At 43.1% G+C, this 26,842-nt stretch overlaps 1 pseudogene; it reads left to right on the forward strand.

Annotated features, from left to right (window-relative positions):
- LOC127580721 (plasma membrane calcium-transporting ATPase 1-like) overlaps positions 1–26,842 on the forward strand; it is a 289,484-nt pseudogene that overhangs the window by 174,611 nt on the left and 88,031 nt on the right.

Consider the following 26,842-nt stretch of genomic DNA (forward strand, 5'->3'; position numbering starts at 1 on the left):
CTACACCCCGACAATGTTAACATTAAATTCACCAATTTCAGGTAACCTGCCCTCCTCTGTCCCTTTTCTCTCTCCTCCTGATCTCCCCAGTACCTACTACACTCACCCCCTTCCCCCCCACCGTCACCCTGTTTCTTTCCCCTCCACCCACTCTATCTGCCCATCACCCGCACACCCCTCACACTGGGACGCTTCCCCCTACTGTTCCCATCTGCCCTCCCTACCCCCTCCCTTGTTTGGTTCCATGCTCCACCTTCCTCTCCAATCAGATTCAATCACCTGCAGCCCCTCGTTGTCTCCACCTATCACCTCCCAGCCTCTGTCGCTATCTCCACTCTCCCCTCCTCCATCTCCCTATCACCCCTCCGCACCTGGATCCACCCATCACCTGTCAGCTCTTGCCCCAGCCCTTCCCCTCACCTCTTTATATTGGCTATCTCCCCTCCATCTCTCAATCTGGACGAAGGGTCTCAACCTGAAACATTCCCTCCACAGAGGCTGCCTGACCCGCTAAGTTCCTCCAGCAATTAGTTTTTTGCTCCACATCTGCAGTCTCTTGTGACTTCAGTTCCAGTTTGTACTGGTAGACCAGCCCTTGTGTGGGGGATAAAAACATTCCATCAAACTGAGCTCTCCACAACCTCATTATTTGTTACTGTGCCAGACAACACTTCCATTCCCTTCTGTTGTTGAGTTACTGGCTTTATCAGGCTCATCAAATGCACGGGTCCTGTTGTGTGCCTTACAAACTGCAACCAAACCTTCTGGAAAATTCGCTCAATAAGATCTGTTTAATGGATAAACAAAACTATTTTTGGTTCTTATCTGTGTTGAAATGTTAATGTGAAACTCTAGCTTCTTTTATGTTGGGTTTCGAGATGCGTCATGTCCTCCAGACTGACCGAACCAGTTAATGAACTCAGCAGCAACAAACAATCTGCTGGAGGAACTCAGCAGGTCGAGTAGCATCTGTGGGGGGGGGGGGGGGGGGGAAGGGAGGGGGGGGGGGGAAGGGGGGGGGGGGAAGGGAGGGCGGGGGGTGAAGGAGGAGGAATTCAGCTTGCTTGTTGCTCCAGATTCCTGTATCTGCAGACCTGCAGACTCTTGGGTCTCCAATTAACTCAACGTGCTTTCTTTGGATTTTTAACGTTAGGATGTGAAGCTCTAAATGTTTAAACCAGTTGGTTTAGTAGGTAGGCCAATTGGCCCCTGTAAATTATCCCTGGTGTGTAGGTGAGTGGCAGAATCCTGGGGGAGTTGATGCAGAAGTGAGGAGAATGCAAATAAGTGCTTGATGATCAGCACCCACCATGAGTTCATGGCCAAGAAAGCTCACCAGTGCCTCCACTTCCTCAGGAGGCTAAAGAAATTCGGCATGTCCCCTTTGACACTCACCAATTTTTATCGATCCACCATAGAAAGCATCCTATCCGGATGCGTCACGGCTTGGTACGGCAACTGCTCTGCCCGTGACTGCAAGAAACTACAGAGAGTTGCGGACACAGCTCAATGCCTCACGGAAACCAGCTTCCCCTCCATGGACTATGTCTACACTTCTCACTGCCTCGGTAAAACAGCCAACATAATCAAAAACCCCACCTACCCCAGGCATTCTCTCTTCTCCCCCCTCCTATCGGGCAGAAGATACAAAAGCCTGAAAGCATGTACCACCAGGCTCAAGGACAGCTTCTCTCCACTGTTGTAAGACTATTGAACCATCCCCAGTACGATAAGATGGACCCTTGACCTCACAATCTACCTCATTATGGCCTTGTACCTTATTGTCAACCTGCATTGCACTTTCTCTGTAACTGTAACACTTTATTCTGCATTCTGTTATTGTTTTCCCTTGTACTACCTCAATGCACTGTTGTAATGAAATGATCTGTATGGATATCATGCAAAACAGAATGTTTTTCACTGTACATCGGTACATGTGACAATAATAAACCAATTTTCACACTGCCATCTACTTGACGTTGTGGAAACCAATTTGCCAATTTACAGACTCAGTGGGCTGAAGGACCTGTTTCTATGACGTTGTTATAAGAATAAAGGATGTGGGGTTAATGCAGGAAAATGGTGCTGAGTAATAGGTTGGTCATAACCTTGAATAACAGGGCAGGTCCGGGGGGCTGAACAGCCCACTCCATCTATGTCTTGTGTTCCCAAGGGCCAACTTCAGTGAGCTAAGCTGGCATATTTTGGATTTGTTGCCCAGTGTGTTATAACCTTAGATGTTTGGAGCTGGTGGCACTGTCTCTTGCCACTGATCCTTTATAAAAGCTGCTTCGATTTGCCCTAAGACACTCAGCGACACTAATATTCACTGGGAGAGATGAGTGATGTTCTGCACCCATGGTCAAGCTGCCTTATATTGCAGACCCCACTATTGGCCCACCCTTGTCATCAGCGGGTCTTCCTCAACTGACTCAGGATGGGCGAGACCACAGTGTAGCCAATCAGCACCATGGTCTTCAAGGCCAAGCAGGTGTTCATGGGCATAATTAGCTGTGACATGTTTTGCCCATCCCTAGTTGTCCATGAGCTGGTAGCAAGCAATTACTTTATGGAACTCCTGGAGCTGCAATGGCACTGGAAATCAATCAGCCCATTTGTTGACAGCCAGCATGGGCTTGCTCTATCCCTCTAACCCTGCAGGTTTATTTCCCTCAAGAATCTACAAAAAAATTCCTCTTGAACTCATTGTTCAACTCCACTTCCACAGTCCTTCAAATCAGTGTTCCAAATTATGACCTTTTACTATGATTATAAACAAAAAAAAATGATTTTCATCACATTCCCACTGTGTCTACATCCTAATGTCCCAGCTAAAATCCACATCCGTAGGACCATTCTGACAAAGCCTCCTCTGTATCCTCTTGAGGACTTCTACATCCTACTTACAACCATAAAACGTAGAACCGTACAGCACAGGAAAAGACCCTTTGGCCCACGATGTCTGCACCAAACACGATGCCAAATTAAACTAAACCACTTCTACCTGCATATCATCCATATCCCTGCATCCCCTGCATCTTCACGAGGCTATCTAACAGCCACTTAAATGTTGCTAACATATCTACTGCTTTAAACAAAGAAAAAGTTGCACAGTTGGATGGTTGCGATGGTGAGGGCGGGATATTGAGATGTGCCTTTTGGCTAAATTCAGTAATCAGGATCTCCATTTACCACGAAGGATGCTATTCCTTGGCAAGTTTGCAAGCACTAAATAATTAGCACACAAGACCTGGAACAGGGACTCATGAAAAGAGGAAGGCATCAATGGAAATGGCAAACTTTCTGTTGTGTTGGTGTACAGTTGTTCTGTTTGGAAACAGGTGGTTGTCACTTGCTCTGAATTTTTGAAATAAGTTTTTAGCCTAAAGGCGCACAATGAAACATTCCGCAGGAGCGATATCAAACAAAGTTTAAGGACCATAGGATTGGCACCAAACTCTGGTGTAGTGGGCAGCAATGTCCCTCTCCTCCCAGGTGCTTCTGAGATCTGGACTACCTACACCAGGCATTGGGAAAAGTCATCATTCCTGATGCTGAGACCTCAGTTAGATAAGATAAGATTTCTTTATTAGTCACATCTACAGCGAAACACAGTGAAATACATCTTATACGTAGAGTGTTCTGGGGGCAAGTGTTGCCACGCTTCCAGTGCCAACATAGCATGCCCACAACTTCCTAACCTGTACGTCTTTGGAATGTGGGAGGAAACCCGCACAGACACGGGGAGAACGTACAAACTCCTTACAGACAGCGGCCAGAATTGAACCCGGGTCGCTGGTGCTGTAATAGTGTTACGCCGACCACTACGCTCCCGTAGTAGTCCAGAGTCAAGGAAATGTGTTCAAATCCCGTGAGCGTGGGGCATTTAAATTCAGTTACTGGTATTGCTATTGGTTTATTATTGTCACTTGTAACTAGGTACAGTGAAAAACTTGTCTTGCACACTGATCGTACAGGTCAATTCGTTACACAGTGCAGTTACATTGAGTTAGTACAGAGTGCACTGATGTAGTACAGGTAAAAACAATAACAGTACGGAGTAAAGTGTCACAGCTACAGAGAAAGTGCAGTGCAGGTAGTTAATAAGATGCGAGGTCACAACAAGGCAGATCGTGAGGTCAGAGTCCAATTGAATTTGTGAATGTTTAATAAAGGACTAACTTCACTGAAAGTGAGCAAAAGCAAAACTACTAGATTATTGTCAAAACCCACTTGTATCGTGCTGTTTTTGGGGAAGAAAATCTGCAATTTCTACCTGGTCCAATTTATATCGGTCTCAAACTAAATCAAAATATCAGTGCCATTGGATGGCTTGTCAGAGCAGATGGAGTCATTTTGGGAGAAACTAGGGGTGGTGATAGATGATTATCTTGCAGATCCAGATCCCATTAAAGAGAAAATTAAGCTGTGGTTATAAAGAGTGCATCAGCTTCCAAGTGCAACACACAAAGCACTGGAGGAACTCAGCGGGTCAGGCAGCATCTATGGAGGGAAATGGACAGTCGACGTTTCAAGCCGAGACCCTTCATCGGCTTCCAAGTGTTGTCCCAAGTAGAAATTAAGCCAGAAGGCAAAATGTGGATGTCCAGCCTTGAAATCTGAAATATTGGCCTACTTTAGTGGAAATGTACTTAGCCATTTCTTCTGTGTCGGTGTTAATATTGGTGCTTGAAGCTTATTTAGAACACAGAACACTACAGCACAGTGCAGGCCCTTCGGCCCACAATGTTGTGCCGACATTTTATCCTGCTCTAAGATCTATCTAACCCTTCCTTCCCACATAGCCCCGTATTTTTCTATCATTCATGTATCTATTATCTCACTGAGAATTGAGACCTTTCTTGGTAATATCGAATCCTTTTTTTTTTCTCCAGGTTTATCCGGCAACCCAGCTGATCTCGATAAACGGAAACTAGTATTCGGTCAGAACTTTATACCTCCCAAAAAGGCAAAAACCTTTCTGCAGTTAGTATGGGAAGCACTGCAAGATGTGACGTTAATTATACTAGAAATTGCGGCCATTATATCCCTGGGCCTCTCCTTTTACCGCCCTCCTGGAGGAGACAATGAATGTAAGTATCCAGCACCTCTCTTAATAAAAGACTGCCAAAGCTGGGTGAACAATTAAATGCAAGAATAAATGTTTAATTCCATATTTGCAGGGTCTTTCCAGGAACAGAGAACTTCAGTTCTGAGGAGATGTCAACTGGGCTACGGTTGATTTCTTTTGGGTGGAGGAGGCTGAGGAGATATTAAATTGAAGTGTATGAAATTATCAAAGGTCTAAGTTTTCCCTTGGGAGAGAGGTCAATAGCTCAGAGATGTACACTTATGGTAATTGGTACAAGTATTCGATGGGAATTGAGGAAAAGGTTTCCATCCAGAGAGTAGAATGATGCATAAAGAATGCAGAATTATTAGCCTGCACAAAACAAAATGATTTGATTTAATCAAGCCCGGCTCCAATTATTTTTTTTTATCAAACATAAGGTAGGATATTTGTCTACCATTCCCCAACTCTTCTTAGTCTAAAATAAAAGCAGAAAATGCTTGGAGTGCTCACTGGTCAGGCAACATTTGTTAGGTCAATGTTTCAGGTCAGTGACCTTCTGAACTGGAAAAAGTAGAAGATAAACAGGCTTCAGGATGCAAAGGAAATGGAAGAGGAGAGATCAAAAGAGAAGGCCTGGTCTGTGATGAGGTGCAATCTCTATCACAAAATTGGCATGCAAAACTGAGTGATGTCGAGAAAGTTTTAATCTAATGTTGATCATTCAGTAATTGGTAAGGCATCAAATTGTCTTGAGGTAATTCCATTTCTTCTCACTCCTTGGTTAAGTTAGTTTGGTTCTCATTAATTTAACAATTCGATATTTCTATTCAACAATACAAATTGAGATCTATATTTTTCCACTGTTGTTAAATTGCAAGGAAGGATTGCAGAATATGGAGTGATGTTCCCTGACATTTCGAAGATTAAATGTTAATTTAATTGAAGTTTTCAGGATTTTAAAGAGAACTGATTTACTTTCTCCTTTCCTTCCCCAATCCAACCTAATTCCACTTAACAGGGAGTCTCAGAATAAGACGTAGAGTCTAAAAATTTATTCAGGTCTTCCACGAGTGAAATTAGGAAGCACTTCTACACGTAAAGGAAAAAAATTAGAATTCTCATCCAAAAATTATGATTGGGCTGGGTTGCTTATGAACTTAAATTCTGAGGTCTATAATTTAATTAACCAAAAATATTAAGGGAAAGGGGACAAAGGTGAGCTGTCAGCAAGATCTGGCTGGATGGCAGAGCAGTCTTGAAGGATTAATGGCTTCTTTGTGAAATAGCACTCGGTAAAAGGCTATGCTTTCTTTTGCTGACTATCATACGCCAAGTGATGCTGCCTTGTAATTTTAAGCTACTTTATTCAGTCTGCTCTTTCCATCTACTTTGTTTCTCCCTCCTTTCAGTATGTGGAGAGGCCGCGGGTGGTGAAGATGAAGGGGAGGCGGATGCTGGTTGGATCGAAGGGGCTGCCATCCTCCTCTCTGTGATCTGCGTGGTGCTGGTGACAGCATTCAACGATTGGAGTAAAGAGAAACAGTTCCGTGGGCTGCAGAGCCGCATTGAGCAGGAGCAGAAGTTTACCGTGATCCGTAAGGGTCAGGTGATCCAGATCCCAGTGGCTGAGATTGTAGTTGGGGACATTGCCCAGATTAAGTACGGTGAGTGATAAGCAGAGAAGAATAAAGCATTCGACGTGATGGCAACCTTGATTGATGTGCTGTGAGATTGCAAGTTGCCCTCAGTGTAGTTCTTAATTTTACTAGTCTCAAATGGCAACATCCCAGCATTTGAGATCATGTTTACATCCTAGGTTACTTACATTTGAGAGAGAGGGTGTATGAAACATGTGTCCTAGAGTCATACAGTAGAGAAACGAGGCCCTTTGACCCACCCTGTCCATGCCAACCACTTATACTAATCCCGTTTACCAGCACTTTTTCCTTGACAAATTGAGTGCTCATCTAGTTAGTTAAATGCTGGAAAAGACAAGGACAGAATAGGATCTTGGGGCCCAAGTCCATAGCTCCCTGAAAGTGGCTGCACAGGTTGATTGGGTGGTAAAGAAGGCGTACGGTATGCTTGCCTTTATTAGCCGAGGCATTGAGTTCAACAGTCAGGAAGATACGTTGCAGCTTTATAAAACTCTGGTTAGGCCGCATCTGGAGTATTGCGTTCAATTCTGGTCACCCCATTACGGGAAGGATGTGGAGGCTTTGGAGAGGGTGCAGAAGAGGTTCACCAGGATGCTGCCTGGATTAGAGGGCATGTGCTGTAAGGAGAGATTGGACAAACTTGGGTTGTCTTCTCTGGAGTGGTGGAGGCTGAGGGGAGACCTGATAAAAGTTTATAAAATTATGAGAAGCATAGATAGACAGCCGGTATCTTTTTCCCAAAGTCGAAATCTCTAATACTAGAGGGCATGCATTTAAGGTGAGGGGGGGTAAATTCAAAGGAGATGCATGGGGCAATTTGTTTTGACACAGAGTGGTGGGTGCCTGGAATGCACTGCCAGCAGTGGTGGTGGAGGCAAATTATGATAAGAGGTGTTCAAGAGGCTGTTAGATAGGCACATGAATGTGCAGAGAATGGAGGGATCTGGACATTGTGTAGACAGAAGGGATTAGTTTAGTTAGGCTTTCAATTACTAGTTTAATTAGTTTGGCACAACATCATGGGCTGAAGGGCCTGTTCCTGTGCTGTACTGTTCAATGATCTTGTATCAGTGCCCCATAGCCAGAGAATAATTATGGCATAGAAAGAGGCCATTCAGCCCATTGAGTCCATATCAGCTGTTAGTAGAGCAGTCCCCTAGGTCCCATTCCTTGGCTCTTTCCATGTAGCCCTGCAAGTCTTTCTCTCTCAACTGCCATTCCAATCCTCTTTTGAAAGCCCTGATTGATTGTATCAAAAGGCACATGGGACCCAAGGGGCCTTGTGTCCAAAACTGGTTCAATGGGCACAAATCAGAGAGTATTGATTGTTAAGTAATCATTTGACTGGAACGTTGCAACCAGTGGGATTCCACAGGGCTCAATACCCAATCCCTTACTTTTTATTGCAATGTATTTTAATGATTTGGATTTAAAATGCAGGGGTCTTGATAAAGAAGTCAATGGATGATGCAAAAATCTCCTTGTGGTGACTGGGAGGAGAAATACTTTTGAACTCTGGAGGAAATAGAAGATCTGAGTTGGACAAGAAAGTGGCAAATAGAGTTTAATCCAGAAAAGTGCAAGATGATTTGCTTTCCTGGCATTGATTGTGTGGATAGTCAAGGCTTTTTCCCAGTGCTGAAGTGGTTGCCACAAGAGGACACAGGTTTAAGGTGCTGGGGAGTAGGTATAGAGGAGGTATCAGGGGTAAGTTTTTTACTCAGAGTGGTGAGTGCGTGGAATGGGCTGCCGGCAGTGGTGGTGGAGGCTGATACAATAGGGTCTTTTGGGAGGCTTTTGGATAGGTACATGGAGCTGAGAAAGATAGAGGGCTATGGGTAAGCTTAGTAATTTCTAAGGTAGGGACATGTTCGGCACAGCTTTGTGGGCCGAAGGGCCTAAATTGTGCTGTAGGTTTTCGATGTTTCTAAACAAAAAGGTGAGGGCATGTACAGTGCATGGGAGGTTATTGTGATGAAGGAACAGAGGGACTTGGGAGTGCGTGTCCACAGATCCTTAAAGATACCAGAGTGAGAGGATAATATAGTTGGAAAAGCATAGGGAATATTCTCCTTTGTTAGCTGAGGCATTGACTGTAAGAGCAGGAAGGTAATGCTGGAGTTGTGTGCAGTGGTCATTAGGCTATAGTTGGGTACTGCATTCAGTTCTGGTTACCACATTACAGGAAAGACGTACTTGCATGGGAGAGAGTGAAGAGGGAGTCCGAGGATGCGATTAGAACTGAACATTGCAGCTGTGAGGTGATTAGATAAGCCAGCCTTGTTTACTTCTGAATATTGGAGGCTGAGGTGAGACTTAACTCAATGCATAAAATCAAAGGACCAAAAAAACTGTAGATAGGAAGGATGCATTTTCTTTCACAGAAGGGTCAAAAATCAGGGGGCATAGATTTAAACTAATAGACAGAAGAATTAGAGGGGTGATGGTGAACAAAAAAAGTCACCCAAGTATGTGTATTTGTATTAGTTCATGGTTTTAGTTTAAGACAAAGAGGCATTAAAACCATGGGGAGGGTGTGGTGTTCACAAATCAAAATGCAGTGGGTGCTGCAAATCTGAAATAGCAACAATAACTGCAAATAAAACTCATCATGCCAGGCAGTTTCTGTGGAGTATCTATTTATCACCACCCCCCCCCCCCCCTTAAGTTTACAATCATTTCGACAGGACAAGAATATAAAATCAAGGATGTACTGCTGAGGCTTTATAAGGTGTTGGTCAGACCACAGTTGGAACATCGTGAGCAATTTTGGGCCTCATATCTAAAGAGGGATGTGCTGGCCCTGGAGAGGGTCCAGAAGAGCTTCACAGAATGATCCCGGAAACGAACTGTGGGTGTTTAATGATTGGCACGGTCTAGGTGAGCCAAAGTGCCAGGTTCTATGCTGTGTAACTCTGACTCTTTATCTCTACACTAATGTCTAAATGGCCCTCATGGTGTCTATTTATTTTGGAGCAGGGGGATTGTATTAAATGGGGGATAAAGCTTGATTTAGCAGTATTGATGTTGATGTTGTGTATGCTTAGGCTTCCTGATTGAACACAACTTGTCAAGGTCTAGCTTATTGCCAGATGCATAAGCACATGTGTGCACAGGGGCAATGAAAAACTTAACTTGCAGTGGCATCACAGACATGTAGCATCAGATAAGCAGCATCTACAAGAAAAATGTGAATTAAACATAAATTATACCCAATTTTTACAAGAAAGAACACAATTAGAACAAAAGTAAACAAAGTCCATTTTTAATGCAAAGTGATCAAAGTTGCTAAACTGTGCTGACTCGGGTTTTGCCAGTTATAGGGCCCCATAACCACATTATTGATGTAGACTTGCCTTCAGTCCCAGCAGAGAATAGCTGATGAGTATGTTTTCACATCCGCAGGTGACCTATTACCAGCTGACGGTGTCCTCATCCAAGGCAATGACTTAAAGATCGATGAAAGTTCTTTAACGGGAGAGTCAGACCACGTGAAGAAATCCCTGGAGAAAGATCCCATGTTACTCTCTGGCAAGTTCAACAAACATTTAGAGTTACTCTCAGTAATCGGATTACATGTTCATTTTGGAAGTTTTTTTTTGTTATATTCTTTGAAGGGATGTGGGCTTCAGAGCCTGAGCCAGCATTCAATTGCCCTAGTTGCCCTTGAGAAGGTGGTGGTGAGCTGCCGCCTTGAACCACTGCAGGGCTAATTCAAACTCCCAGTAAATAGCCAAGAGGACGGAATGGTAACTGGATTTGGGAGCCTCTATGGGATACCAAGTGAGTTTTAATGTTGATTCTAATTCTTTCCCTACTGAGGACCAACATCAAAGGAAGGCTGTGGACAATAAGATGAGACAGAGTAGGGTTGCTGGTCGGATCTTTTTTGAAGAAATCTCAGGTAGGGGGATAAGGGAGAGGCGTTAGATGTTGTGTATTTAGACTTTCAAAAGGCTTTCGACAAGGTGCCGCACAAGAGACTGATTAATAAGATGAGAGGTCATGGAATTACAGGTAGGATAACAGAATGGGTGGAGCATTGGCTGGTTGGCAGAAAGCAAAGGGTGGGAATAAAAGGATCCTGTTCTGGTTGGCTACCGGTTACTAGTGGTGTTCCGCAGGGGTCGGTGTTGGGGCCGCTTCTTTTTACCCTGTACATTAACAGTTTGGATGATGGAGTAAATGGTTTTGTGGCTAAGTTTGCGGATGACACCAAGATAGGTGGAGGAGTAGAGAGTATTGAGGAGACAGGTAGGTTGCAGAGAGACCTAGATAGTTTAGGAGAATGGGCAAGGAAATGGGAGATGAGATTCAATGTTGAGAAATGTGCAGTTGTACACTTTGGAAACAGAAATAAACGGGCAGATTATTATCTAGAAAGGGAGAAAATTCAAAGTACAGAAGTACAAAGGGACTTGGGGGTACTCGTGCAGGATACCCTAAAGGTTAAGCACCAGGTCGGATCGGTGGTAAAGAAAGCGAATGCTATGTTGGCATTCATTTCGTAAGGTATAGTGTATAAAAGTAAGGAAGTGTTGATGAGGCTCTACGGGGCACTAGTGAGGCCTCGTTTGGAATATTGTGTGCAGTTTTGGGCCCCATATCTTAGGAAGGATGTACTGATGTTGGAGAGGGCTCAGGAGATTTATGAGGATGATTCCAGGAATGAAAGGGTTTACGTATGATGAGCGTTTGTCGGCTCTTGGACTGTACTCACTGGAGTACAGAAGAATGAGAGGGGACCTTATAGAAACATTTAAAATGTTGAAAGGACTGGACAAAGTAGATGTGGCCAAGCTGTTTCCCTTGGTGGGTGTGTCCAGGACCAGAGGGCACAATCTTAGAATTAGAGAGTACAGGTTTAGAACAGAGAAGAGAAGAAATTTGTTTTCAGAGGGTAGTGAATGTATGGAATTCCTTGCAACGTACAGCAGTGGAGGCCAGATCATTGGAGGCGTTTAAGGAAGAGATAGATAGATAGATATCTAATTAGTCAATGTATCAAGGGATATGGGGATAAGGCCGGAAATTGGGGTTAGAATAGTTTTTTTCTCACCACCCACCCCCACCCCCCCCCCCCCCCCCCCCCCCCCCCCCCCCCCCCCCCCCCCCTCCCCGGTTGCTCATATTTTTCTTTTTTTTTCCCTGTTCTTTGGAGCAGACTCGATGGGCCGAATGGCCTACTTCTGCTCCCTTGTCTTGTAATCTTGTGATTTGGCAGGTAAGGAACCCCCAACAGCAGGGACTTGAAGGTACGCTGTTGTAACCTGTAAGGATTGATTTTATTACTTGCCTGTGAGGGCTCTCCTGATTGTTTTCCCTTGCAAGGCAGCTGAAGGACGCAACTTGGAGATAAAAGGCTGGTGGATGTCACTGGGCTCTCAGATTGCTTTTAGAGTCATACAGCACGGAAACAGACCCTTTGGCCCAACCGGTCCATGCCGACTGTGTTGCCCAGCGAGCTAGTCCCATCTGCCCACGTTTGGCTCATAGCCCTATAAACCTCTCCTATCCATGTACTTATCTGGATGGCTTTTAAAAGTTGCTAATGTGCCCACCTCAACCACTATTTCTGGAAGCTCCTTCCAAATACGCACCACCCTTTGCGTGAAGAAGCTGCTCCTCATGTCCCTTTTAAATCTCTCACCTCTGATCTCAAACCTGTACCCTCTTGTTTTTAGCTCCCCCTCCCTGGGAAAAAGACTGCGTGCTTTCAGCCTGTCTGTGCCCCTCATGATCTTCTATACCTCTATCAGGTTACCTCTCAATCTTCTACGTTCCAGGGATAAGGTCCCATTCTACATAACCTCTCCTTGTAACTCAAGCCCCCCAAGTCCAGGCAACACCCTGGTAAATCTTTACTAACGAAGCTTCCGGTCGAATCCAGCGGAGCTCTCCTCTGTTGATGAGACCGATGGCACTGAAGTGGAGATTCTGCATGACTGGGGGCGGAAATAGAGTGGCTCTGTATGAACTTGTTGAATGGGGTGACTCTATATTAGTTACTGCCTTGCTCTTTTGCTGCAAACCAAGGAGAATTAATTCAAGCGAGTGTGTTTTTAAATTGGCTGTCTGAATTGTTTGGATGTGAGGGAACAGTCAGGCAATATCGAAGCTGTTTGCCTCCCCCTTAAGTTATTTAATTCCTCATAATCTGTGAACCAAAAGCAATGTAGAACGCATCTTAAATTCATTATCATTGCTCTACTTTCAGAATTCTTTTCTCTTGTTTTAGACAAAAGGACTGAAAGTTTTTGAAGGACAGCACTGATTTTTATGAAAGGATATGCGTCTCTGAAGGCCCACATTTCTCTACGTTCTACTTACTGAGTTTGATGATTTCACCTGACACACAGTTTATGCATCCCAAGTAGTGTCACCAACTCTAGGCTGGAAAAGCTGGTGATACTTGTGGAGATCTAGAGAAAGCTCTTGATGTAATCTTCCGTTACCTGCAACCCACCCCATGGACAGTAACTTGTCTAGCTCGTCACGGTGGCTGTTCCTCACCTGTTAGAAGAACCACAGGCTGGGGAGCACATGACCATGCTGCTGCTGGCATCGGTGAAAGCCCTTGTGAGCTCCGTAACCAGAATCCTGTGGGCCTGATGTAGACAGGCCCAACTGGAACAGTCAACATTGCTCATCACTGAAAGCCTCAAAACCTTGGTCATCAGATATTCATAACTGTAGAACAGTACAGCACAGGAACAGGCCCTTCAGCCCACCATGTCTGTGCTGACCATGATGCCAGATTAAACTAATCCCACCTGCCTGCATATGCCCATTCATTGTCTGTCCGAATGCCTCTCAGTGGTTGGTGCATGGAATGCACTGCCTGGGGTGGTGGTGGAGGCAGGTACGTTGGTCAAATTCAAGAGATTATTAGATAAGCATATGGAGGTCCGGTTTCCTCTCACGTTCCAAAGATGTACGGGTAGGTTAATTTGGGTTTAAGATGGGTGGTGCGGACTCGTTGGGCCAGAAGGGCCTGTTACCACGCTGTAAATAAAATTACCATAGAACCATACAGCACAAAACAGGCCCTTCGGCCCACCATGTTGTGCCGTCCATTAAACCACCCACACACTATCTAACCCTTTCCTCCCGCATATCCCTTTATCTCACATTCCTCCATGTGCCTATCCAACAAACTCTTGAACCTGTCCAATGTATCTGCCTCCACCACCACCCCAGGCAGTGCATTCCATGCACCAACCACTCTCTGGGTGAAAAACCTCCCCCTGATATCTCCCCTGAACCTCCCACCCATAACCTTAAAGCCATGCCCTCTCGTCTTGAGCATTGGTGCCCTGGGAAAGAGGTGCTGGCTGTCTATCTATTAAAAAAAAATTTTAAAAATAGAGGGATATGGGGGAGGTAGAGGTTGGTTAGTCTTAGGCGAGGTTTAAAGGTCGGCACAACATTGTGGGCCGAAGGGCCTGTATTGTGCTGTGCTGTGCTGTACTATTCTATGATTCTAAATGTTGCTATTATGTCTGCCTCTACCACCCAACTGGCAGCACGCCCCAGGCGCCCACCACTCTGTGTTTGAAACAAAAACAAGCCTGCCTCATAAATCTTCTTTAAACTGCCCCCTCTCATCTTAAACTCTGGCAAAGATTGTTCCCTATCAATCACAATGACGCAATCTACATATCAAGGGTGATAAACACCTCTCTGTCCACCAAGACCTCACCAAAACAATGCCTGAAGTCTGACAAGCTGACAGAATCCATGTGATCAATCTTTAGCAACGCATCTTCAAACTTGAGGAGACTGGAAAGATGAATTGGATGTGTGATAGGTCAGAACCAGACATCTGATGCAGGTGGTCCCCAGGCTTTGGGCTTCCACATAGATTACGGTCTCCAAACCACGTCCACACAGACTACAGCAGACCTGGATACTTGAAGGATAGGAAAAGTTGTTTTAGTCATCTTACGCCTAGTCCACAAGCATGGAGGATGTGTCACAATAATATGCACTCTGGCCTCCCTAATGCAATCATCTGGATTAAACATTTGAATGTAAAGTTATAGTTGTCCAGGGCAGGCACGGTAGTGTAGCAGTTAGCGTAACGCTACTACAGCACCAGCGACTCAGGTTCAATTCTGGCCACTGTCTATAAGGAGTCTGTACGTTCTCCCCATGTGACTGCGTGGGTTTCCTCCGGGTGCTCCGGTTTCCTCCCACATTCCAAAGACGTACGGGTTAGGAAGTTGTGGGCATACTGTGTTGGTAACGGAAGCGTGGCGACACTTGCGGGCTGCCCCCAGAACACTCTACGCAAGAGATGCATTTCACTGTGTGTTTCGATGTACATGTGACTAATAAAGATATCTTAGTAGTTGTTGGTCTATAGTTGTACAAATCATGCTAAAAGAGAGCTAAAAGCCTTTACACTGAAGCTAAATGATACCAACTTATAGAATCCATATTAGTCAGTTCCCCCCGTTAACATATGAAGAGATGAAATAAGAACAGGAATTTGGTCACCAAGACCAGTTCTGCCATTCAGTAAGAATGTACATCTTGGTCTCGCCATTTCCCTTGCTTGTTTCCCATAACTCTTGCCGTCCCTACAGACCAAAAATCTGTCGATCTCAGTCTTGACTGTATTCAATGATTTGGCCTCTGCCACTCACTAGCCTAGTGAATTCCGAAGATTTGTGACCCATCTTTAACAGGTGACTTCTTATTCTGAAACCAAGGCTCCTGACTCTTCCCACCAGGGGAAGCATTCTCTTGACTCCTATCCTGTCAAAACCCCTCAGAAATGTTTGTTTCAACAGGATCACCCCGTTCTTCTGGATAAGTAAAGGCCATTTCCACACGATCTCTCTACTATACTGTATGGCAATGGAGACCAGATTCCAAAGAGGAGAGGCAAAGACTGCTGAACTGATTAGTTCTTGATCCTTTCAACCATGCCTCCCTTACTCTGCTGAGTACTCAGAAGTTATAGCCACTTACTCACTGACTTTAAGGTTAACTCACTTGACACCGGATTCAGATTCAGACTAGTTTATTGTTATCTACACCAGAGCGCAATGGAATTCCTTGCTCATGTGAAGCCCACCGAGTAAACAGTATACATGGTGATAATAAATACAGCAATGAATGCAAAACAACAGAATGATGCAAACTGAAGTAGTGCAAAAAGAAGTGCTATAGTGACAATAACGGAAGAGGTAGAATTAAGGGTTCGAGAACATACAGCACCACTGTGAAGGGGATGTGAAAGAAGTGATTGGTTCAGAAGTCTGACAGCAGTGGGGAAGAAGCTGTTCTTAAGTCTGGACGTCCGGGCGTCCAAGCTCCTGTATCTTTTCCCGGAAGGTAGAAGAAAGAAAAGGGAATGGCCAGGGTGGCAGGCATCCTTGATACTGTTAACCTTCCCGATGCAATGCACAGTGTGGATGAAATGTGGAAAGAAACTTTGTTCAACAGTGCTAATCATTTTCCAGGCAAAAGTTAATGAATTGTTAAGATGTTTTCAAAAATTAAGAAACCTCTTACTATGCCTCCCTGTATTAAGATCTGAAGCCCTTCATTGTCTGTCCCCTAAGAGCCAAAAACCTGGTTCCATCCGAATCAGGTTTATTATCACTGACGTATGTCGTGAAATTTATTCTTTGTGGCAGCAGTACAGTGCAACACATGAAGACATAAAAATTGCTATAAGTTACAAAAATAAATAAATAGTGCAAAAGAGGAATAACGAGGTGGTGTTCACGGGTTCATGGACTGTTCAGAAATCTGATGGCAGAGGGGAAGAAGCTGTTCCTGAATCGTTGAGTGTGGGTCTTCAGGCTCCTGTGCCTCCTCCCCGACGGTAGTAACGAGAAGAGGGCATGTTCTGGGTAGTGAAGGTCCTGAATGATGGATGCTGCCTTCTTGGGGCACCGCCTCTTGAAGATGTCCTCGATGATAGTGATAGCACAGTGATTTTGATGCTAATTTTGACTATTTACATCTCAGAATTACTTTCATTCTTTTGTCCTGCTTAATTAGAAACAATAAACCTACCCAAGGGGGACGAGGAAATGTCATTGATTCAGTCTTGAAAGCTGTCTATTTCCACTAATGGATAGTGTAACCTTTCATACACTAATGGATGGTGTAACCTTTTGCCTCCCTCTTCGTAGGTACCCATGTAATGGAAGGGTCCGGTCGGATTGTTGTGACAGCAGTGGGCTTGAACTCTCAAACTGGTATCATTTTCACACTATTAGGAGCAGGTACTGATGAGGAAGAGAAGAAAAATAAGAAGGGTAAGTAGGTTGCTCTCACTTTCTTGAATAAAGTTAGAAATGATTGTTTATTTCCCAACCTGTTTATCTCAGACATGTACATGTAGTTAACTGTACAGGTACTGGGCCTTGAGTGTAGAATTTGAGTGCTTGGGTTTTCAGGGACACCAAATTTCTAGCAACACGTTTTTGAGTGTTGTTGCTTTCTATGCAATATTCTATGCAATGTTCTGCAATGCCACCATTATACAGTGTCCAATTATCCCATGCACTGCTACGGTATTTGCAATTCCTAATTGCATTATTGTCCCTTTTATTGATTGCTTGAAGTTCTTAAACTGCACTGATGATCCAGATTTTTTTTTGTCAAAGGACAGACTATGTAGATAAATACAAGCCTAGTTTAAAAGAAAAACCTTTTTTCTGATACGGATTACTGCACATGCAGCCTTTTTATCTAATTTTAAATTAAATCTTAACATGTTAGAAGGTAATTTACATGTTAGAGGGATCAAAAATAGGTCCATGCCGCTACTTGAATGCAATAAGCTTATAAACAGTGTTACTTGGAAAAATGGGTTTCACGAGGCTTCAGTGTGCATTTGCTTTAAGGTCGCAAACAAGGATTGCCTTGTGAATGATAAGTTAAATCTCTGGGTGAGAGTCACATTTTTCCCCTGATGCAAAATTTTTAAAATTTTTTAAAACTTTTTAAACTTTTTAAAAACTTTTAAAATCAGAGATTTACTTTTTGCATTTTATTCACACTTGGAGCTTGGGTGTTGCTGCCAAGCCTGGTTTTCATTATCCATCTCCAGTTGCCCCGCACTGGTGGTGGGTCACTCCACGTACGAAACTGACTGAATTCAACCGAGCATGTTGTTGGTTGCATGAGGTTCACCTGCATTGGTGTGGAACTGCCATAATTCTCGGCTCAGACTGGGAAGAAATACCAAGTTTCCTGGCTTGGAGGACAGACATTGACTGGTTGGTTTTTAACAACCATTTCCATTATACAAAAATATATCCTACAATTTTTTTTAAAAACAAGTCAATTCAATTCAAGCTTCAGTCTGCCGCAGTGGAATTTCAGCATTCTCTGGATTATTAGTTCAAATGGCTCAGTATTCATTTTAAGTTATTAAAGACTCCTGAATGCTTAGTAAGATGTTCTGGATGTAATTTTTAAGTGCTTTAGCTTTTAATTGGGGCTTAAGCGTATTAACTGTTTAGTTTGACTTGAGCTGTTATATAATTAGCTTCTGTATTATAAATCTTTTTTCACTTCTAGTAGAGTTGTCCAGGCTTTAGTGAATAACCAGTGTTCATGTAGCTAATTTTCCAACACTTGTCTCCCTAACAAATAAACCCTGACTAATGGCACTTTTTATTGTCAAAAGCAATATCGTTTTACAGATCAATTGATTAAAATCCTTCTTGATATACTTGATTGCAGTTAAAGTCTATTGAAGTACAAGCTGATGAATTTGTACTTGCCTCAGTTTTTTTCATTGGTAGATATTAAATACCACCTTTTATAATGGGAAGCTAGCAGTCTCTGGGTAGTAGTTCTTGAAAGATAAACTTAATTGAGCATTAAATTTCATGATCTGTGACAATGCAATTTTTTGTGCATTGCTGTCTGGTAACTAATTGCCAAATTCTTTTGAACTTGTGAGTGCTTTGAAATTTAGGGCATCCATTCTAAGCGCTGGTAGTCTGTCCGTCAGTGAACATCTGGATTACCTTCTCCCCCCAACCCAAAAGATATTTCTAATCAATGCTGTCAGTGGGGCATTGAATATCATTGGTATCATCACTAGTCGTCCTGAACAAGTTTTATCCACATTGAGTATTTTTTTCTTTAAAAAAACTGCTCATTCTATTAACATAACTCTTAAATTGTTTATGCACTGGTTCACATCTTCAAAGTGAAAGTTGAGTTTATTGTCATATACATAAGTACATGTGTGCACAGGTGCAATGAAAAACTTACTTGCAGCAGCATCACAGGCACATAGCATCATATACACAACACCCACAAGAAAAAAATAAATTAAACATAAAATATACCCAATTTTTATAAGAAAGAATGCAATTAGAACAAAACAAAAACAAAGTCCATTTTAGTGCAAAGTTCCATCCCTTTCCCAACCATTAATTTCGGTGGGCTTTTTGATGGTTCAGCATTGGTGCACACTGTATCCCCCATTTCCATTTACAATACCATTGTAGCCTTAAGAGTTGAATACTTGGAAAGCGGGCAATGGGTATAAAATACTGGATGCCCTTCAAAAGAACACTCCATTGAATGCCAAGAAATGTTGTAGTTATCGTATGAAAAAAAAATCAATGACTTCCAAGTTCAAATTAAGATCCACAATGTGAGACTGCCTCATATTGCATGTCCAGTTTAGTGATCCCAATAGGACTGGGTTGGGGGTAATAATTCTGTCAGTGCTTTATCATTGGAATAAACATTTTTGTGCATTAAATTATATTTTTAAGAAGTCTCTCTGTAGTTGGCCAACATAAGCTGATCTTTTAATTTAAAAAAAAGTTATTCTTCAATATTCTGGCCTCTCAAACCTGGTAAGAGTGGTTCTCCTTAAATTGGCTGTTGTTTTGTGATCAGTTGCAAGTTCCGTTACAGCAATCAGATCTGTGGAGACTACAAGCATGTAATGGCTCTTTTAACAAGGCTGGGCCTTGTGTTAGCATTGACTTAAATTACTACCTTGGTGGGTCAACCTGTATAGGTATTCTGTCCATAGGAGCCCATGCACTTTGAAACATATGTAAGACCTGTAATAAACCTTGACCAGAGAAGCACGTTCACCATCTTAAGGGTCTTGGACACGACTATGGTTTTGCAAAGGCTTCACCAGTCTTCCTATGGGCTTTAGGGTGGTGCTGTTTTCTTCTGTAAAAGGCTTTCTCAGGCCCTATACATGTTTAGAAACGGGCTTTAGCCATCTCGCAAGTATTACTCCCACATCACAGTTTGTTCATTATTGTAAACATTTTGTAGTTGGCTTGTGAAATGGATAAAGTTGAAGTTTTTTTAATAGGCTGTAAAATCATGAAAGTTCTTCAAATCAATTTTTAATGTTTTATTAATTAAATTTGCAAGTGTTATCAAATCATGTATGTGGAGTATTGAACCTTTTCTCTCAGTTTCAATTGATAAGGAAAACTAATATTGACAAGCTATTTTACCAGAATTCTGCTCTCTGTCCAGCGTGACCCTACTCTCAAACTGTAAAGTCTCTGTTGGGTCGGGGTCAGATTGCAAAATGTACTTTTAGTTTGAAATTCCATGAGCAGTTGTGATGTATTTCCGCACTCTACCCACTCTCCTAACTTGTACCACCGCCTGATCACCTACGAAAATCGGAAACTTCCACAATTTAGAGAGATTGAGAAGACTTTTGTTCCGTGAATGAATAAATTTTAAACCAGTTTATTATTGCCACATGTACTGAGGTACAATGAAAAACTTTGTTTTGCATGTCATCCATTCAGGTCACTTCATCACATCAGTACATTGAGGTAGTACAAGGGAAAACAATAACAGAATGTAGAATAAAGCATTACAGTTACAGAGAAAGTGCAGTGCAGGCAGACAATAAGGTGCAAGGCCATGACGAGGTAGATTGTGAGGTCAAGGGTCATCTTATTGTACTAGGGGACCATTCAATAGTCTTAGAGCAGCGGGATAGACACTGTCCTTGAGCCTGGTGGTACGTGCTTTCAGGCTTTCGTACCTTCTGCCCGAAGAGAGGGGGGAGAAGAGAGAATGTCCGGGATGGGTGAGGTCTTTGATTATGTTGGCTGCTTTACCCAGGCAGGAAGAAGTGTAGACAGAGTGTCATCACTGACACGTTTTACCTGCTAATACACTAAGACTAAAGGAGTTAAAATGTATTTCACTTTGTGACATGCATAGGCTGGTAATAAGACAGAGTGAGCTCATTTAGGGACTTGAACGGTTTAGATTCCACAGATGTATTGTACGCCACAATCATAAAATGAATTGCATCATCATTAAATGTGCACTTTAGGATATTGGTATCCAAATATCATTGGGAATGACTCATCTCCTGCCAGCGCATTAAATGTAGTTGTGCCTTGAATTTTGAGGAGGTCATCTTCTACAGCTAATTAACCCTTTTCTATCTCCCTTGGCGATTTGGAGCACTACCTGTCTGAGATCTGAGTGCTCCAACCACTCTATCCAGCTGGTAGAAAGGTCCCCAAGGTTAAATGATGCATAAATTCCTTATGAGAGGAAAGCAGCTTCCCTTGACGAGTCAGGTTTTCACTGGAGTCTGGTCCCCAGGTTGTGGTGTGGCATAGAGTTATACAGCATGGAAACAGGCCCTTCAGCCCAAATCATCCCCATGCCGACCAAGATGTCTGTCCCTGCTAGTCCCATTTGCCTGTATTTAGCCCATATCCCAGTCGAGTTGTTATATGTGTACCATGAAGGTCTGTCAAGAGGCCTCCTCATTGGTGTACTCCTGGGCCTGGCCAAGAGGGCATTGGTAGATCCAGGCAGCATGCAATAGGGGAGTTCCAATCCTTTCCTTAATCAATGTTCATGCCCTGTTCGAACTCCAGTGACGAATCAGCTTTTTCACAACCTGCCCGTCATCTTACACACCTCCTCAGTCCACCGATCACCTCGGACTCCTGCATCACCACTCCCCCTTTCTTCTTCATGCTGGCCATTCCCCCTCTCCACTCTCAGTTCTGATGCAGGGTTTTGACCCGAAACGTCGACCTTCACCACCCCCCCCCCTCCCCCCCCCACAGATGCTGCTCGACTCGCTGAGTTCCTCCAGCAGATTGTTTGTTGCGCCAGCTGTTTCAGATGTTCCTTTCCAAAAGTAAATTGAAGAGTTGTATCATGTCTTGGGAGGAGGGATATTTAGCCAGTGTTCTAAAGGGAAAAATCATTTTGCAAGTGAGGATGTCCTTATCTCCCTCAACTACAAAATACTGCTGTGCCTGTCCTTGCTGTAGTATTTTCTATTAAATATACAGGAAAATGCCAGCAGTGAAATTGTGAGGGAGTATAGATGGGGTATTACTACGAAGCAGAAGGAGGACATTCAGCCTGAAGGACCTGTTCCTGTGCTGTACTGTTCCATGTTCTAAAGTCAGGTGGGTTTAGTTAGATTGGCATCATGGTTGGTGCAGACATGGTGGGCCGAAGGGCCTGTTCCTGTGTTGAACTGTTCCATGTTCTATGAGTTCAGGTGGTTCCTAATAGAGCTATTCCATCCGTTCCATTCCCTTTCTTACTTTCCTTGAAGACCTACTACTTGTACTTACAGTGGCATAGATGAAGGCCATTAAGCCCATTGGGTCTATGCCAGATCACAGGAGAACAATCCCTTTAGACGCGCTTGCCCTCTCCCAGTGCCCATCAACTCCCCTCTGATTCTTCTGCCACTCACCTGCATTAGGGATAATCTACAGTAATCAGTTAACCTACCAGCACATCTTTGGGATGTGGGAGGAAACCCAGAAAGCCACGTGGTCACGGGCAGAACGTGAAAACTCCACACAGACAGCACCCAAGATCAGGATTGAACCCAAATCCCGAGAGCTGTGAGGCTGGAGCACCAACTGCTGCACCCACAGTGCTGTCCCTGTGGGCCATGAGGTAACTACCAATAAGGCAATGTGTCTCCTGATCTGGAGGGATATTTCATTTCTCTATAAGTGTTAGAGCTCAAGATAGTAAATTGGTTTACTATTGTCACATGTACCGAGGTACATTGAAAACCTGTGTTTTGCATGTCATCCATACAGATCATTTCATTGCATCTGTGCATTGAGGTAGTACAAGGGAAAACCAATAACGGAATGCAGAATAACATGTTCCAGCTACAGAGAAAGTGCAGTGCAGGCAGACAGTAAGGTGCAAGGTCATAACGAGGTAGATTGTGAGGTCAAGAGTCCATTTTATCGTACTAGGGGACCATTCAATAGTCTCGTAACAGTGGGGTAGAAGCTGTCCTTGAGCCTGGTGGTACGTGCTTTCAGGCTTTTGTACCTTCTGCCTGGTGGGAGGGGGAGAAGAGAGAATGCTAGAAGTTCTCATACCCAAACATGGTACCTTAACCATCAATAGACCTGTTGGCATATATCTACCTATTCAATGGTAAGTGTCATGCAGTGGGAGGAGTATCCTATCAAAAGCAAATGCTTTTGTATAAAATTCTTCAGTAGTATAAACATTAGCTAGATTAAAACAGAAAGTGGAGGAAATAAAGTGTTGAGGGGAATTTTAATCCATGTAGGTAGGGAGGTAGGATGGGAATGTATAAAACCCAACCCCAATGTGATTACCTTGAGTCTTAATTGAGGTGGTTACGTTGTCAGCCAATTAGCTGAGCCTCTAGAAGTGGGTCTATATTTTGTTGAGTTGCAAAACTATAGATTAAATTTAAGACTTGCAAGTTCTAGTTTTGCAGAACCTGGGAAACTCAGCAGCTGAAAGAAAACAAGAATGGTGGAATGCAATAGTTAACTGCCTTCAGGGAAAGTCTGGGGACTTGGGGAACACAGGAATTCTATCCTCGCCCAGCAGCCCGTACAATCCTTTTCCTCCACTGCTCATGAGCAAACCCTCTCCCTGTGCTCACTCTCTGACCCATCCATCATCACTCTCCAGCACTCTCATACACCCAGGTGCCTGTCCACAATCTCTGCTTCCCTCACCTCCACTCGTCGGCTACGGGTCACGTTGTCTGGTACCTGCCTGCCAGCTTAACATCTGTTTAGCAAGCCAAGAAACAGGTAGTTGTCAGATTACAGTTGGTGGTACCATGGGGTTTTCTCCTCAGCTACTACAAGTCCTTCTTGTCTCTCTGCAAATATTGGGAACCAACAAATGGTACGGTGCTGATATCTTAACTGTCCCAGAACAATGATCTTGCACTACCCTAATGCATTGGTTTTGTTCATCTCTGCTGCCTAGTAATACCAACATAGCAAGATCTTGATATCACTGCTCAGACTGGAATTTCAATCTAAAGGTTCATTCTTAACCAATCAGACATCTACTTGGATGTGATTTGGTACCAGATCATAGCAATAACTTAACGGCTAACTACTGACAGTGTCAGTAACACAGGAGCACCTGTGTCAAAAGTTGAGTTAATCACAGTTATGAAATGTCACTCAAACCTTTCCAGAATTAAATTGGCGTGGATCCAGATTAACAATTATTCATATAATGTACACGTGCGTTTGACAATTTGACCAAAAGATGCATGTGGTGTCGATCAACATTTCAGAGCTGTCTCTTTGCTGTTAACGATTGGCAGAGGTGTTTTTTGTGGATGGTAATTTGTGCAAAGCACTGTTTGTACCGATGCTCAGCCTCCTTGTGGATGTGGCCAATGTTGTTCTGGAGTTTATTCTCTACTGGGTTAGGTTAAAACAGCAAACAAAAGGAATTGTGGAACTGGAATGATTTTACAGTGACCCTGTGGCATGTACTAACAATCAACATTCCATTCCCAGTCTCCAGCACAGCTAAACATGAGCCTTTTACATTATAGCATTTATGAAGTCATGTGACGAGCATTCCACCCTTTTTCTGTATTGAACAGGTAAAAACAAGGAGTCCCAGAAAATCGCAACAAAGGTAACCCTCATAAACATAGGAGCACACTAACTGGAAGCATTTTTCTTCCTTTTTTTTTGAACCATTATTGTTGTTCTTCAAATTCGCTAACACAGTGGGACTTTCACCACCACCTTCTGTTTTATGGGGGTACAACGATTATTGGAAAAACCATGATCAGTTGCAACACAGTTCAATACTAGTTACTATTAAATTGGTTCTGGATAAGAACTCGCGTAACCTCCTCATGGTGTTTTGTACCAATCTGGCAACATTCCTTTAAGCAGTGTGTTGGTAGTTAATCCATGTGGCAAGATCTTTCCAAAGGTCTAGGTGAAAGCCAGTGATAACCACTGCATGTTTGAAGTCTTGGCCATCAGCTGTCTCTTGTTCCTGCAAGAGATGTAAAGTGGGCCTCTTGAATGTCACATAAGTACTTCTGTACTTCCAAATATAACCTGGCATCTGTTGCCATTGCCCTTTAAATACTTCTGTGAGCTGCAAAACAGAAACCAAATTTCCAGTGGTTATCTCATTCATACTTGAGAGATTTTAACCGGAAATTTATCAGAATTCCATCTGTTGAAGTGAAAATTTACACACTTGTTTATGCCCCTTTAAATGACCAGAACCTTTCTGTAATCATTCATAATTTCTCGCAAATTAATATCCTTATTCCAGTCCCTTCTCAACTACTTCGAGACAATGCATGTAAAAGAATTATGCTGGAGGAAAGCTTTAAGCATGGTGCAGATATGATGTTTAATCAGTTTCTCTCTTTTTAGAAAAACAGTAATCGTTGAACCCCTACTTTTTTTCCTTCATAGTCTCAACCTTCACGTTGTGGTTTGACTGTTCCTTCCAGGCTCTGTGGAGGACCTCATAACTTCACCCTCTCTGCAGTTCAGCTTGCCTTTCTTCAACCTCTCTGACATAGTCTTTGTCGTTTTTCTTTCTCTCTTTCTTTGTTGGTCCTAGCTCTCTTTCCTCAAGTGTAAATTACTCAGTAGGATAGTGTATGTTCCAAAGTTTTAAAAGATGTGCCCTTGTGAAGCTGGATATTGATGTTCAGCTTTGCCATTGATGATATTTTTGGGCTTTGGTTTTGTTGTATTAATAGTGAAAAAGATAAGTAATTGTAAGCACAAATAATACATTTTGATACAGAGGCTATAGGCCTTTGACAATTCCACAATTATATTTCTGACGGATGATGCATTTCAGATCTGTGTGTATAAGTATAAATTAGTAACCATCTGGTCCACGTCACCAGAACTCTCTCAAATGCCTCAATTGACTTGATTCTGGGAACATTTCATTAATTCAAGTTATGGAATGCTGGGGAATTTCCACAACTTCATAGAAGTTTTTAAACAACTTTTGTTATTTTAATTAACTCAAAATATAATAAATGAAATTAAATTTCCAATTAAAATACAATCTACCAGAAAGAAATTAACCCTTCCTCAGCTGCCAGGCATTCACCATGGGCACAATGAGATCAGCACTTAAAAGAATAAACAAATCAAATCTTAGAAATTACCCTCCTCAACCTACAGCAGCTGCAGCTGGTGATGTAACATTACCCTTTGACTTCTTGCGTCCTCCTGTAGTATGAATTCTGATGAATGCAAAATTTAATTCGGAGGAGAGAGCAGGGTTTCGATCCGAAATGTCAACAATTCCCCCCCCCCCCACCCCTCCCCAACAGATGCTGCTCGACATTCCGAGTCCCTCCAGAAAATTGTTAAACCGTTTAATTCCTCTGCCTCAAATCCTGTATCCAGATATTTTGGCCGTGTCTATCAGTGCAGCTAGGTAATCAGTTGGTGACCTGTAAAGAATGTCTTAGTTTAGCACTGGATTACAGTTTAGCAGTCTGACTTAGATACGAACGGAAATCTGGTCCCTCTCTGACAGTCGATATTTTGTTCTCGCTGTTAACTTGGCTCAATTGGTGACATGCTCAGAAAGTCATTGCTTCTGGGTTAACAACAACAACTTGTATTTATAATGGAACTATGACACAGAATTGAGTCAAGGATAAATAATAAACTCCTGGACCCGAAGGAAGGCACTTGACATCCAAACAGAGAAATCCATCCTCCCTGGGATCAGTTACATGAGTATCAAGGTTTTGTAGACTTTCCAAGGGCACTTGTAAAATTTAGACCAAGTCTCACCTTCAGCCAGAGGTAGTGAGCAG

This window comes from Pristis pectinata, chromosome 20 (genome assembly GCF_009764475.1).
Source record: "Pristis pectinata isolate sPriPec2 chromosome 20, sPriPec2.1.pri, whole genome shotgun sequence".
Classification (NCBI taxonomy): domain Eukaryota; kingdom Metazoa; phylum Chordata; class Chondrichthyes; order Rhinopristiformes; family Pristidae; genus Pristis; species Pristis pectinata.